The 12,880-nt window shown below is 42.1% G+C and overlaps 1 long non-coding RNA gene across 1 annotated transcript; it reads right to left on the minus strand.

The window, feature by feature from the left end:
• Nucleotides 1-5,347, minus strand: LOC118980577 (uncharacterized). The gene is made up of 3 exons (XR_005065141.1): nt 5,283-5,347; nt 1,664-1,798; nt 1-621 (listed from the first exon to the last, which is right to left on the minus strand). It is a non-coding gene; the product is annotated as an uncharacterized LOC118980577 (long non-coding RNA).
• Nucleotides 5,348-12,880: the final 7,533 nt, after the last annotated feature.

A 12,880-nucleotide genomic window follows, 5' to 3' on the forward strand; every position in this document is an offset into this window, starting at 1 on the left:
TTGCTGGGTCATATGGCAGTCCTATTTTCATTTTATTTTAGGAACCTCCATACCGTTTTCTCTAATGCAGTTTTATGCTCACACACTGTGTATTTAATCCCTGTTCACTTAAATGGCATCTCGCTTCAGTACCATTCAAATGGCATCATTTTCAACACCATTATGACTTAAATAGTATTTTAAATACATATCTTTAAGTTTCCATTCAGTAAGGAATCTACATTTTCTCATTTTTAACACTGTTTATTACACACACCACAACGTCGTTTAATTAAGAGAGCTGCTTAACTTTGCTTAATTGTGGTTGCACCCTATGACTCATCAGCTTTTTTTCCCCTATTTTAAATTCAGTTCAACAACATCTGGTAGCTTATACAAGGAGGGAGGATGTTCTTTACAGTCAGTGATTTTTCTGGACAACATGTTTCTGCAGTTGGCAGACTTCCATTTTTCCCTTAGTTGTTCCCTTCATGTAGTCCCACACAGACATCTTAATTTTTTTCCTAAATAAGTGTAGTTACCATCAGTCACGTGCTGAAATTTGGTCTAATCTCACATAATAAACTTTATAATGATTGGTTTCTAAATCTCTTTTATTAATATCTTCTGAGTGGGTCCAACCTTGAAAAGGGAAAAGTAGGGATAATTGTGAATTAATTACAAGACAGCAAAAATATCGGTCGTGTACAATTCACACGCAGAGTCGCATTTCTCTTCGGGAATTTTTATTATGAAATCTTTTTAGTCTCTTTCACAAGGATTAACACGAAGATAAGGATCAGATGTTGCAAAATGTATCTCTAGATACTATTTCTTCCTACCCAGATGTTTTTCACATCCTTTCTGACTCACAGTCCTTCAGACAAAGATCAACTATTCATGATAGTCACACTACTGAAGGTTCTTGAAATATGTCCCTGGGTTTTTTAATATTTCTGCTTTAGTCTGGACTTTTTTTTTTAATCTTGGAAATGAGAATGGGGGAAATAGTCTTGTTCTCCCCAACAGGAATTACATTCACTTAAATAAGATTCTTTGAAATTTTTCTACTATTGTTTCCTCAAGCAGAAAAAAGCACAACATTAGCTCCAGTTATTTACCCTCCATCTGTTTGCATTTGCATTCTGCTGAGGAAAAAAAAGTACTTTGGGAGTTTAAAAATGCACTGTGATCAAACTGGGCAGACAACAAGATAATAATTGACTCCAGATACTTAAGAGTATCAAATGACTTTTAGAAAAAATATGTTGACATCCAATATAGATTAATATTGATTATAGAGAAGATACTATTCAAAAAAGGCTATTTAATACTTTTCTTTGCATGAAACTATTCTAACTTCCAAATAAATGGGTGGTTCACTTGAACATTTGGTGGTTTGCAGGGTTTTAATAAAAATAATAGTTGTACTTTCTCTTTCAATTTTTATTTCTGAATATTTCACTAAAGAATAAGTATGGTCCTTGAGCCCAAGAACAAAAACTTGGTTTAAAATTTTTATTTTGAAGAGAAACTTTGAGATACAGCAAAGTAGTTTTAGGTCTTGGCATAGTTTCGAATGTTAGTGATGTTTCAAAAACTCACCGGTAGCTACACTGCCTCATTTCCACCCTCACTGAGTCCTTAAACCCACTCATCCTTCTCTGGGCAACATAGTACCTACCTCAGGTTAAGAAATTGCTGTTTCCTTGCAGCACTATCCATGATAGCGAAGAGGTGGAAGCAACCAAATTGCCCACCGATGAATGATAGGTAAGCAAAACATGTTATTACATACAATGAGGTAATGTTAGTCAGCCTTAAAAAGGAAGGAAATTCTGTCATATGCTACAACACAGATCAGTCTTGAGAACATTGAGCTCAGGGGAACAGACCAGTCACGAAAAGGCAAGTGTTGTGTGATTCCATTTATATCAGGTACCTAGAGTAGCAAAATCATAGAATCAGAAAGTGCAGTGGTGGTTGTCTGGAGCTGGAAGAGGGGTGAGGGAGATTGTTTAATGGGCACAGAGTTTCTGTTTTGCCACATGAAACGGCTTCTGCATATGGATGTTGTGCTTGAGGTACTTAACGTCACTGAACTGTACACGTAAAAATTGTTAAGATGGAAATTTATGTTATGTGTTTTTATCACAATTATCAACAAATTAAAAAGTTGTTATGATTTCCTCAGAAAGATTTTTTATTAGAAAAGTTGATTAAGTTGATTTACTTTAAAATTTCCCATCGTGGGGAGAGAGTAAAAAAATCTTCCTCTGTCTCCAAGTGCCTTAAAAATAACAGAAGTCTCTCTTTCTTCTTTACATGCTTCAAAGTTGTTACCTAATTTTTCCTGTCAAAACCCGATTGGGTTTTAGAAGTGCTCAGATTTCAGGCAGAAGGATTTTTAGAATTGAAATTTAGAAGGAATTCCGCACTGTGTTTCTTTAAAAGGTTTGGAGACTTGCCATTAGCCCCCACCCTCACTCACCTAGAGAAATCTAAATTCTCATGAAATGGGATGCGTGATTAGTTTTTAGATAAAGAGAAAGGGACTTGGAAAGAAGGGAATAATGGTACGTGGTACAGACAGACACCAGAGCATCTTCCAGGATGCTCCCAGCTGCTCCGCATTTCTCTCGTGCCCAGCCAGTGCACTGTGAGCCGTTTGTGTTGCGTGGGTGTTTAAGGAAGAGTCAAAAATGAGTAAAATCTCAATTTCAGATACTCCCACGTGCAACATGTAATAATCTGACATTTAATCCACTTCCTAACCTACTGCTGGTACACACAGACGTTAGGCAGCTGAATATATTTGTTCCTGCGCTGCAGTCTGTAAGCAGCTAAGAGGCAGGAAGGCTGAAAGTGACCTTCATCAGAGTGTTTCTAGCTCCCTCCTCTTGCTGCCCTCAGCCAGGGTCTTTCATAAGTCTAAATTTTATTTATGCAGGAAGGGCGATGGTTTCTCCACTTTCCAAATATACTGAGTATTTTACCGATGGATTAGTTCCTAATTTGGGGGTATTTGAGTAGGCCTTCCAGTAGAGTGCCCAATAGTATGCAGTTTCACTGATTCATGTAACAAATATTTATTATTTAGTATAAACTAGGCACTGTCCCTTAGCAATACATGTCTATTTAATATAACCCTTTAATATCTTAGATATTGGCCCTTTATTAATTAAGAGACTACCTTGAGAATGACTTTCTATACTTAAACCAAACAATGATCTTGACCACCAACTCAATGCTAGATATATAATGAGACATGTTTTTAAAAATTACACATACTCGCCCTGACTAGTGTGGCTCAATTGTTTGGGTATCATTCTGCAAAGCGAAAGGTTGCTGGTTTGATTCCCAGTCAGGGTACATGCCTGGTTGCAGGCTGGGTCCCCGGTTGGGGCATGTATGAGAGGCAACCGATCAATGTTTCTCTTTCACTCAATGTTTTTCTCCCTTTTGTTCTCTCTCTTCCCCTTACTCTATAAATAGATAAATAATTTTTTTCTAATTGCATAGATTCTTGAGTCACTGGGAATAAAGAAACCAGCTATCTTTCAAGTGTGATACTTCCTACAGTACATTTGGAGGGGCTAGTCCAAGCTTGCTCACAGAAGTCTAGCCTGGCCTTGAGCACTGACACCTATGACCCAGCTCTCCCCCCAGGCAGGCATGTGCAGGCCCCCAGACAGGAGCAAAGTGCAGACAACCTCCAGACTGGTCCTGCTGGGTGCTGGTGCCTTGGGGGCTGAGGCTGCTTCTGACTGATCAGCTGTTTTCTGGCCACCTGGCCTTGGCCTGCAGAGACTCTATCTGCTCACCTTCCTCCTAGACCTGAGATCACCCCACAGGACAGGTCCCTTGGCCTCTTAGTATTCCCAGCCTGCTCCCGGCTTTGTGCCCTGACTCCACAGTCCACAGCTGCTCAATGCTATGCCTGACGGTTGTGACTAATAGGGGCAGGTCATCCTTTCAGCTCCAGAAAAATCTCCCATCTACCTCATTCCAGCATATCTCACTCAAATCAAGGCATTTTCTTCCCAGCCCCAGCAACCCAGACCTTCCTTAGAGTGTGAGTTTGCTTCCTAACGTCTAAAAGCTAATAGCGAAAGAAGTTTCCTTCATATAATGGTAACAGATTTACTACAAATTACTCTATAGTTTTAATCACCTTTTACTATGTTAGTGACACATTATTTAACCTCTCTGGAACTCACACTTAAAATGAGGGAGCTGAACTAACTCTGAGTAAAACACTAGAATAAGAATTAAAAGCACAGGCTTTGGAGATATCCAAGCCCATGTATGAGTCCATATTTCCTACTTACTAACTGTGAACCATGCACAAGCAGCTTAACTTCTCAGTTAAATACATAAAATATTTACCCCCCTAGTATTGTTGTGCTGATTAAATGAGATAATATATGTAAAATTCTTAGCACTTGGTATTAATCAACACAGTTATATATAATATACAAATACATGGTTATATACAAATACTTAGTGCTGACATTTTCTTCAATTCCGAACATTCCCTTCAGCTCCATCTCAATCCTTACGTCTATGGCACACTTAAAATAATTAGTAAATATTTCTATGGCCAAGTAATGTTTGCCTGAACCTTAATTTTGTTACAAGGGTCCAAAAATCTTAGCTGTTGAAATTATACTAGTCAAAATTATGTTTAAAATAATTGTGGTGCTGTTCTAACTTGAACAAATGGCTTGTTTTCTTTTAGAGTACAAATTATTTTGACAACTATCTTTAAACTGACTATAGTTAAAATTTTTACAAGAAGTTCCAGTTTTTAATCAGAAAGCTGAAATGACTTGGCAAATTGTTTCCACACTGGGAAGAAACCACCAGAGAGGGGCCGGGTCTCCGCTAGTTTAGGGCCATGAGTTTGTGAATGCTCTCTTGACAGCAGCCTTCAAGGAAGTGTGCCAACAGTGAGGGGAACAAAGAGAATTTTGATCTCAGCATGATTCGAAGCCATAGCTTCAACAATTAAGACTTAACAGGTTCCACTCTTCCAGTCAGAGGTGAAGCAGTGAATACTGAGGCCAAAACTCTGAACACAAGAAGTTCTGACATGCACAACATTGAGCTATAATTCGGGGCCCCAGTGGGTCCTCTCTAGGCCTTCCATTGCTCACGCAGAAGGCCAGGACAGACAATCAGTCCTATCATAGAATAGCTATGATTACTATTAGTTAATAAAGAAGAGGTAAATCTATTGACAATAGTAAACATCAAGAAGCTATAATCATTTGGGAGAAAGAGGTGGCTGAGACGCCTACCTCAAGCAGGAGCTGCCCTCCTCTCTGCGGCAAGGCCACAGAGCTGTTAGCATTTGGAAATAACAAACATCCTGGAATTTACAGAAGGTCCGGAGCGTAATTGTTCAATATGAGACAGATCGGGCAAGGTCACACGGTGAGCAGAGGCTCTGGAAGTAAATGCTGTCGTGCAGACAACATGCTGTTCATGCATTCCTACTGTGGTCAACAGATCACTGGTCTCCCAGAGATGTCCGTGCCCCATGTGGTACAAGGGACATTGCAGCTGTGATTACATTAAGGCTTTGAGGCGGGGAGATTATCCTGGATTGTCCAGGTAGGCTCAATGTAATCATGAAGGTCCTTATTTGGGAAAAGCAGGGAGTCTGGCTGAGAGAAGGAGATACAAAGGCAGAAGTAGGGGATCAGGGTGTGAGAAACTTGAAGGTGCCCCACTGCTTGCTCTGAAGATGGAAAAGAGGGAGCCACCTGGAAAATGCAGGAGGCCTCGGACCTGGAAAAGGCAAGGAAGTGGATTCTCCACTAGAAGGAATTCTCCACTAAAAGGAATGCAGCTTGATTTTAGCCTAGCAAAAGCTGTTTTGGACTTCTGGTTCCAGAACTGTAATGTAAAAAATTTGTGCTGTTGTAAGTCACTGAATCAGTGGTAATTTGTTGTAGCAAACATATGAAACTAATACACTTACTCTACAGGGTCCAGCAGAAGTAAGGCCTGCTGGAGTGTGGTTGGCAGGCTAATAATATGGGTATAGTAATTTATACTTTTAAACTGAACATTTCACCTAAAATATCATATGGTGTGCTTGAGTGTGATATTGCTATGTTACAGAATTACATTCCTATGATTTTGTAATAAAAGAGTTTATAATAAAAAAGCGGTGTTATTTGTGCCAGACACTGTATACCAATGCTAAGTGCCAGGGAGTCAAAGATGAAAAGACACATTTTTCCTTTGGGTATTTGTTCAACAAATATTTATTTATTAGTTGCTCAAAATGGCATGGTATCTAATATTTATTAAGTGCCCATTATGTGTCAGAAAGGGTGTTAGGTACTTTGCATGCATTTCTCTAATCCTCCCACCCATACTACTATATACATTGCTAATATTTATTGAACACCATGTGCTAGATACTGTCTCAAACACTTAACTTGTGCTATCATATTTAGTACTTAAATTCTTTGTTGTAGATAATAACTATTCTTCCCCATTTTACATAAGAAGAAACAGCCTTAGGAAGGTTGAAAGTAATTTCTCAGGGTCAAACTGCTAGAAAGTGATAAAAATTTAAATTGATCTACCTCCAGAGCCTGCTCTGCATTTCCCCCTTTATGTAGGTGAGTAAACTGAGGCTCAGAAGAGTTGAATTATTTACCAAAGCCAGACAGCTGATAAACGGTAGGCCCCAAACTGCTTCATCATCCACTGACCAGCTCTGACTCCCACTGCACACAGCTCCCACTTGTCCTGAGCCTTCCGATTCTAGGCCAAAATCTTTCCAGGAAACAACATGTCATGTAGTAACTAGATCCCTCCTAGCCTGATACTCAGTTGACCAGTTCTTGTTATAGAGATTTGAGGGCAGGATATCCCAGGTGGATGGGCCAAGTCCTCCTTGCTGTCTTCAGCTCCTTTTAAACTGGGACTAGTTGAACTACCCTGACACTGCTTTCTTCCTTTGGAAGAGAAGCCATTATTCTGATAAAGTACCTTTCCCCCGTCTCCCTCCACTCTTGCCATAATCCCTTTAGGACCAAGAGTTCTCCATGCAGGTTCTAGAAAGCTTTGGTTTTCAGAACTGGGAATACCCAGATTCACATATAACCTCCAAACTGTGACTCTGCAAACCCTTGTGGGGACTGAGGAAGAAGGAGGAAGGAGGCTCAGTGGCTCCACTGCCTCAACACCCTCACTCTCACCGCATCCTGGCTACTCCCTCCATGTGTCCTTGCTGGTGGACACACGGCAGACCACAGAGCTGGCCCTTTGACCTAAGCTTCTTGGCTTTCCACAGGAAAAAACAAGGTTAAAGAAAAAGTAAAGAAAGACAATAAGGAATAAAAAGACTCAATAAATGCACATACCAATTTCTAAACGTATCAGTTTCTACACTTCAAGTATCTGATGATGGTAAGAAATGCAGTTTTGCAGAAGAAAAACAATAAGGTGCTCCAGACTTATAGATTCAAACTCATGCTAAGTACCTAAGAAATATTTTTTAATTGAGCTGGTTTATTCAAAATAAAATGATGTGCTAGTCTGGCCTATTGTAATCTAGATTCACCCCCTTTCCCCATCACCAGCACCCTCTCAACAAGAGGGAGTCTAGTCCTTCAATAAAGACGTTTTCCTTATTAAAATCCAAACCCTGTTCTTGTCCAACCTCTCCCCCCCCACACACACACACACCACCCCTACCTGCCAGCTACCTTGCTCCTTCCTGTTAGTTCTAGGTTACCGCTTGAGGGAAATGCCTGGTCTCTGACTGATCCAAAGGAGAAGGCAGATGAGGAAGGTTAACCAAGGCTTTCCTCCCAGGGGTTCCTCCCTCGGCTCAGGAGCACTTGGCCTGACTTCTCCCGGCGAGGCCCAGCTGAAGTCTGCCCCTGACGTGGTCTTACAAAGTGGTAGCCAGGAATGTCCATAATAAAAACAGTCTCATAACCAAAAAATGACCTTGCATCTCTGCAGGGTGAGCCCACCTAGAAGTGGGGTCAGGCATGAGAAGGCTGCCTGAGTCCCAGCCGAGCACAAAGAATAACACATGGAGGCCTGTTTCTCTTGAACGTCGGTGACAGGGCAGCAGGTCCCCAATGGCTTCCTTCACTGGTTGAAACATCTATAAAACATATTGATTATTTACTGCTTCTGAGAATTTCTAGGCCTCCTTACATTTGAATGGCACACAGAGTGCTGATTTTTCTCCTGGAACTGTCAAGACAGAACACCACTCTAAAATACATGCTCTGAGTCTGTCTTGCTCACAGTACCCGCGGAGCCCAGCAAGGAACGTGGTAAGAAGCCCATCACCAACCTTGACTGATTTTTATGTAGCTTGGTGACAGCATTATGATCACTGTATTGTTGTTAGTGTGTGCTGGGAAACAATGCCGGCAATCTCATTGTTTTGCCTGCAACTGGTTTTGTTCCTTAGCTATCAAATCAGGGCAGATTCTTCAGATTCTCAAATGTCAGACAGCCAGCTGCCTCAAGATATGACAGGAATGTTTTCAAGGTTGGTTTCTCTCCATGACATCATTTCTCATTACTCGTTGATACATACCGTCCTGACCAGTCAGACTTGCCGGTTTTCTGACCATGTTCACGACTCTCACTCATTGCCCCTCTGTCCGTTAGCACAAGTGGAATGTATTTCCACAAAATGCATTTGACTTTCAATCTACCCATTCACATGCCTCTCATCTACATCAGTGTAGAACAGGGCATACTTTCAGAAAGCCTTTCGGATTACCCCCACCCTACCCTGATTAGCCCTTGGTCATGTCTCTCTGTTCTTCTATGTGTGCTGGACCCAGGAGTTAAGTGGCCATGTTAGTCCATTGGAGCTTGAATTTATGTAATCCTGTGTATCCCCAGGGAAACTGTAAGCCCTGAGAGGGGAGGAATCATCTCTTCTATTTCTTTCTGGTCACATCCCTGCCAAGACATTCATCAGTACCGCTTTCAGTTTTCAGTTAAGTTCTTTTTTAACATTTTTAATATATTTTATTGATTATACCATTACAGTTGTTGTTCTATTTCCCCCTTCATTCCCCTCCACTCTGCACACCCCCTCCCCCACCATTCCCCCCTTTAGTTTATGACCATGTGTCTCAAGTTCTTTAGATTCTATATTTCCCCTATTATTCTTGCCCTCCCCCCTATCTATTTTCTACCTACTGTCTATGCTATTTTCTGTACCTTCTCCCCGCTTCTCCTCCTCCCACTCCCCTGTTGCTAACCCTCCATGTGTTCTTCATTTCTATGGTTCTGCTCCTGATCTAGCTGTCCTCTTGGTTTGCTTTTGTTTTAGGTGTGGTTGTTAATAACTGTGAGTTTGCTATCCTTTCACTGTTCATATTTTTCATCTTCTTTTTCTTATATAAGTCCCTTTAACATTTCATATAATAAAGGCTTGGTAATGATGAACTCCTTGAACTTGATCTTATCTGAGAAGCATTTTATCTGCCCTTCCATTCTAAATGAAAGCTTTGCTGGATAGAGCAGTCTTGGATGTAGGTCTTTGGATTTCATGACTTGGAATACTTCCTTCCAGCCCCTTCTTCCCTGTAAGGTCTCTTTTGAGAAATCCGCTGACAGTCTGATGGAAACTCCTTTGTAGGTGACTGTCCCCTTATCCCTTGCTGCTTCTAGGATTCTCTCCTTCATTTTAATCTTCGCTAATGTAATAATGATGTGCCTTGGTGTTCCTTCTTGGGTCCAACTTCTTTGGGACTCTGTGAGCTTCCTGGATTTCCTGGAAGTCTATTTCCTTTGCCAGACTGGGGAAGTTCTCCTTTATTATTTGTTCAAATACATTTTCCACTCGTGGCTGTTTCTTTCCCCCTTCTGGTACCCCTATAATTCGGATGTTGGAACATTTAAAGATGTCCTGGAGGTTCCCAAGCCTCTCCTCATTTTTTTGAATTCTCATTTCTTCATTCTTTTCTGGTTGTATGTTTCGTTCTTCCTTCTGGTCCATTCAATTGCTTTGAGTCCCAGTTTCCTTTCCATCACTATTGGTTTCCTGTGCATTTCCCTTCATTTCAATTAGGTTAGCCTTCATGTGTTCCTCTAATTTGTGACTATAATCAACCAGTTCTGTGAGCATCCTGATGACCAGTGTTTTGAACTGTGCATCTGAGAGTTTCGCTATTTCTCGGTCACTTAGAGTTATGGGCTCTGGGACTTTGAGTTCTTCTTGAGCCATATTTTGGACTATTTGTGCCTGCTATGTATGAGGAGCAGAGCCCTAGGAGTTCGCCAGGGTGGGGCAACTCAGTCGCTGGGTTGTGAGGTTGTATGTGGGGGCAGGGTCAAAGGAAATCTGCCTCCTCCCGCTGCCGGGGCCGCCCAGTCTGGCGCAAAAGTGTGACCTCAAAAGTGCAACCTCCATCAGCCTGCCATGCACCCTCACTGGGTTCACTTACTAGGGCCTGCGGGGGTCCGTGTCACTGCTCACATCTCTGCTGGTTTATCCTCGTGCGAATGTGTGACCGCGCTCAGCCTGCCCGGCACCCTCACTGGGTCCACACTGCTACCCCGCTGCCTGCGCTCCCTGGGTCGCCTGGGTCGCGGGATCCTTCCTGCCTGACCCTGCTCTGCTACTGGCTCCGCCCCTCTTACCAGTCCCGGCTGAATGGTTCATTGTTGTCAGACTTCCATATAGTTCAGTTTTCTGTTCTTTGGCTGTGTTTTTATTTACTAAACCTTTGTTTTATTCAAACTTGGTTGTGGGAGAAGGCACAGTGTTTCCACCTATGCCTCCATCTTGGTGGAAGTCTCAATTAAATTCTTAAGAAATCATTTTAACTGAGTGTGTTCTTTTATACAGGCAGAGAGATGAGACCTCAGTTTTCCTCTTGACTCTGTCTCAAGCCTGAGTGCTATTAGCTGAGACACTACACCTCCCTGACACTCAGCCTCTGAATAATAAAATAAAGAAGTGGCTGAATGATCTCTAAAGTCTCTTTCAACTGTGACAGGTGTGGCTCATCAGTTGGTTGGAGCATCATCCCATAGACCTAAAGGTCACAGGTTTGATTCTTGGTCAGGGCACATGCCTGGGTTGCAAGTTCAGACCTCAGTCAGGTCATGTGCAACAGGCAACCAACTGATGTTTCTCACATCAATGTTTCTCTTTCCCTTGTTCCTGCCCTTCCCCTCTCTCTAAAATCATTAACTGTGTCTTCAGGTGAGGCTCTAAACAAACTAAATAAATAAACAAATAAATAAATAAAGTCTCTTTTAGTTCTAAAGTTCTCTCTGTATATATGTATATATTTCTGTCTTGGTGATATTCCCTGCAACCTGAACAATCAGGAACACTCTGTGGGCAGGGCCTGGTTTTCTGAGAAGATTCACGGAGAATTTCTTGGTGTCCAGTTAACTGTGAACCGTGGAAGTAAGCTGTCTTGTTGGGGTTGCAGTTCCAAATACTTTCTCTTCTCAGGCTCACACAAGAGAATGCTGGATCCCCTACAAAAACCAACATGAGCTTTTTTCCTGTTTCTCTTTTGTGTCTCCTCAAAACACTCACCATCTCGGGAGCCCCCTCTCCATGTGTATTCAAAATATGCTTCTCTCGTGCAAGATCTAGTGATGCCATTTCATCACTGATAGGGGGTTGAGGCAGTTACCTGCACAGGTAGAATGCCACCCAGCAAAGTGGGTTCATGGGAAGCCCTGAGCATTTCATGAGCTTGAGTAAGTTGCTTAAACTCTGCCTCAGCTTCCTCATCTGTAAAATGAGACTAATAATGGTACCCACTTTACAACATTCTCATGAGGGTTCAAGCAATTAGGACTGGGCCTGTTGCATAGTAAGTGGTCAGTAGATGTTAGCTCTTGTCATTATCATTATCCCTATCATTACCATCATGGCGCTATATTAAACCAACTCCCAAAAGGGCTTCTTCCTACATGAGGATGGAAGCTCAGACACGGCAGAGAGGTGAGGTCCCGTTAGAGGCAGCTGTCTTGCCAGGAAGCAGAGAAGCCCAGGGTGCCACATGGTAGTATTTTTAGCAGTGATAGTGAATCATGAGCATTTAATGTCAGAAAGACTTAAAATTGAAATAGCTTCTAACACCTCTCTAGTATTTTTACCACACTATTTTATCCAGGCATAACAAAAGAATAGTCTTAATTATATCTTGCTCTGTAAGGGAAGGAAAAAAAAACCAAACACTTGCCATCTCTCTTCTTTTTATGTGTGTCTTTTATTCTAAACAAAAAGCAGGCCTCTAAAATGACGGCATGACTGGCGTGTCTCTTGGTCAGGTGGAACCTGCCTCCTGGGCCGTGTTTAGCCCACTGTTATTACAGGAAATGAATGCATTGTACTGAAGCTGTTTGTCACCCCATTGTTTCTCAGGCCCAAGCAGTGTGGGACTGTTTGTACTCCAGCACACACAGCAGCCATTATGTCCCTCCAACATCCTTCATGCAGCTGTGAACACTGGTGCCCAAGCCAGTTCATCTGCAGGGGCTTCCCTCAGAAAGGGATCGTGAGCAACATACCAAGTCAGGGCCCTACTTTTCTACGGAAATGTCCTGGACTCTCCAACATTCTTCCTCCCACTTGGCCAAGAAAAACAAGTGAATAGAGACCCACTTTTCTGTGTGTACCCCTGGGCATGTGGGGTAGTGATTTCCAATCTCCACATGGAACCTCCATTCACAACTCCCTCACTCAGAGTAGGAAACAGTGAAGCCCCTTGCAGGAGATGGCTTTTCCCTAAGGCAACAGAGTCTGACAACTGCAAAGCTCTGTGTCCCCACTGTCAATAACGTTCGGGGGTGCCCACCATGGCCATTTAACTCTCTGATAGACTAACTTGCGATGTGACTCCATGAAACCGTGTGATTCTCTCAG

The sequence above is a fragment of the Sturnira hondurensis genome, unplaced genomic scaffold (genome assembly GCF_014824575.4).
Source record: "Sturnira hondurensis isolate 20B ecotype Veracruz unplaced genomic scaffold, ASM1482457v3 Scaffold0022910, whole genome shotgun sequence".
Lineage (NCBI taxonomy): Eukaryota > Metazoa > Chordata > Mammalia > Chiroptera > Phyllostomidae > Sturnira > Sturnira hondurensis.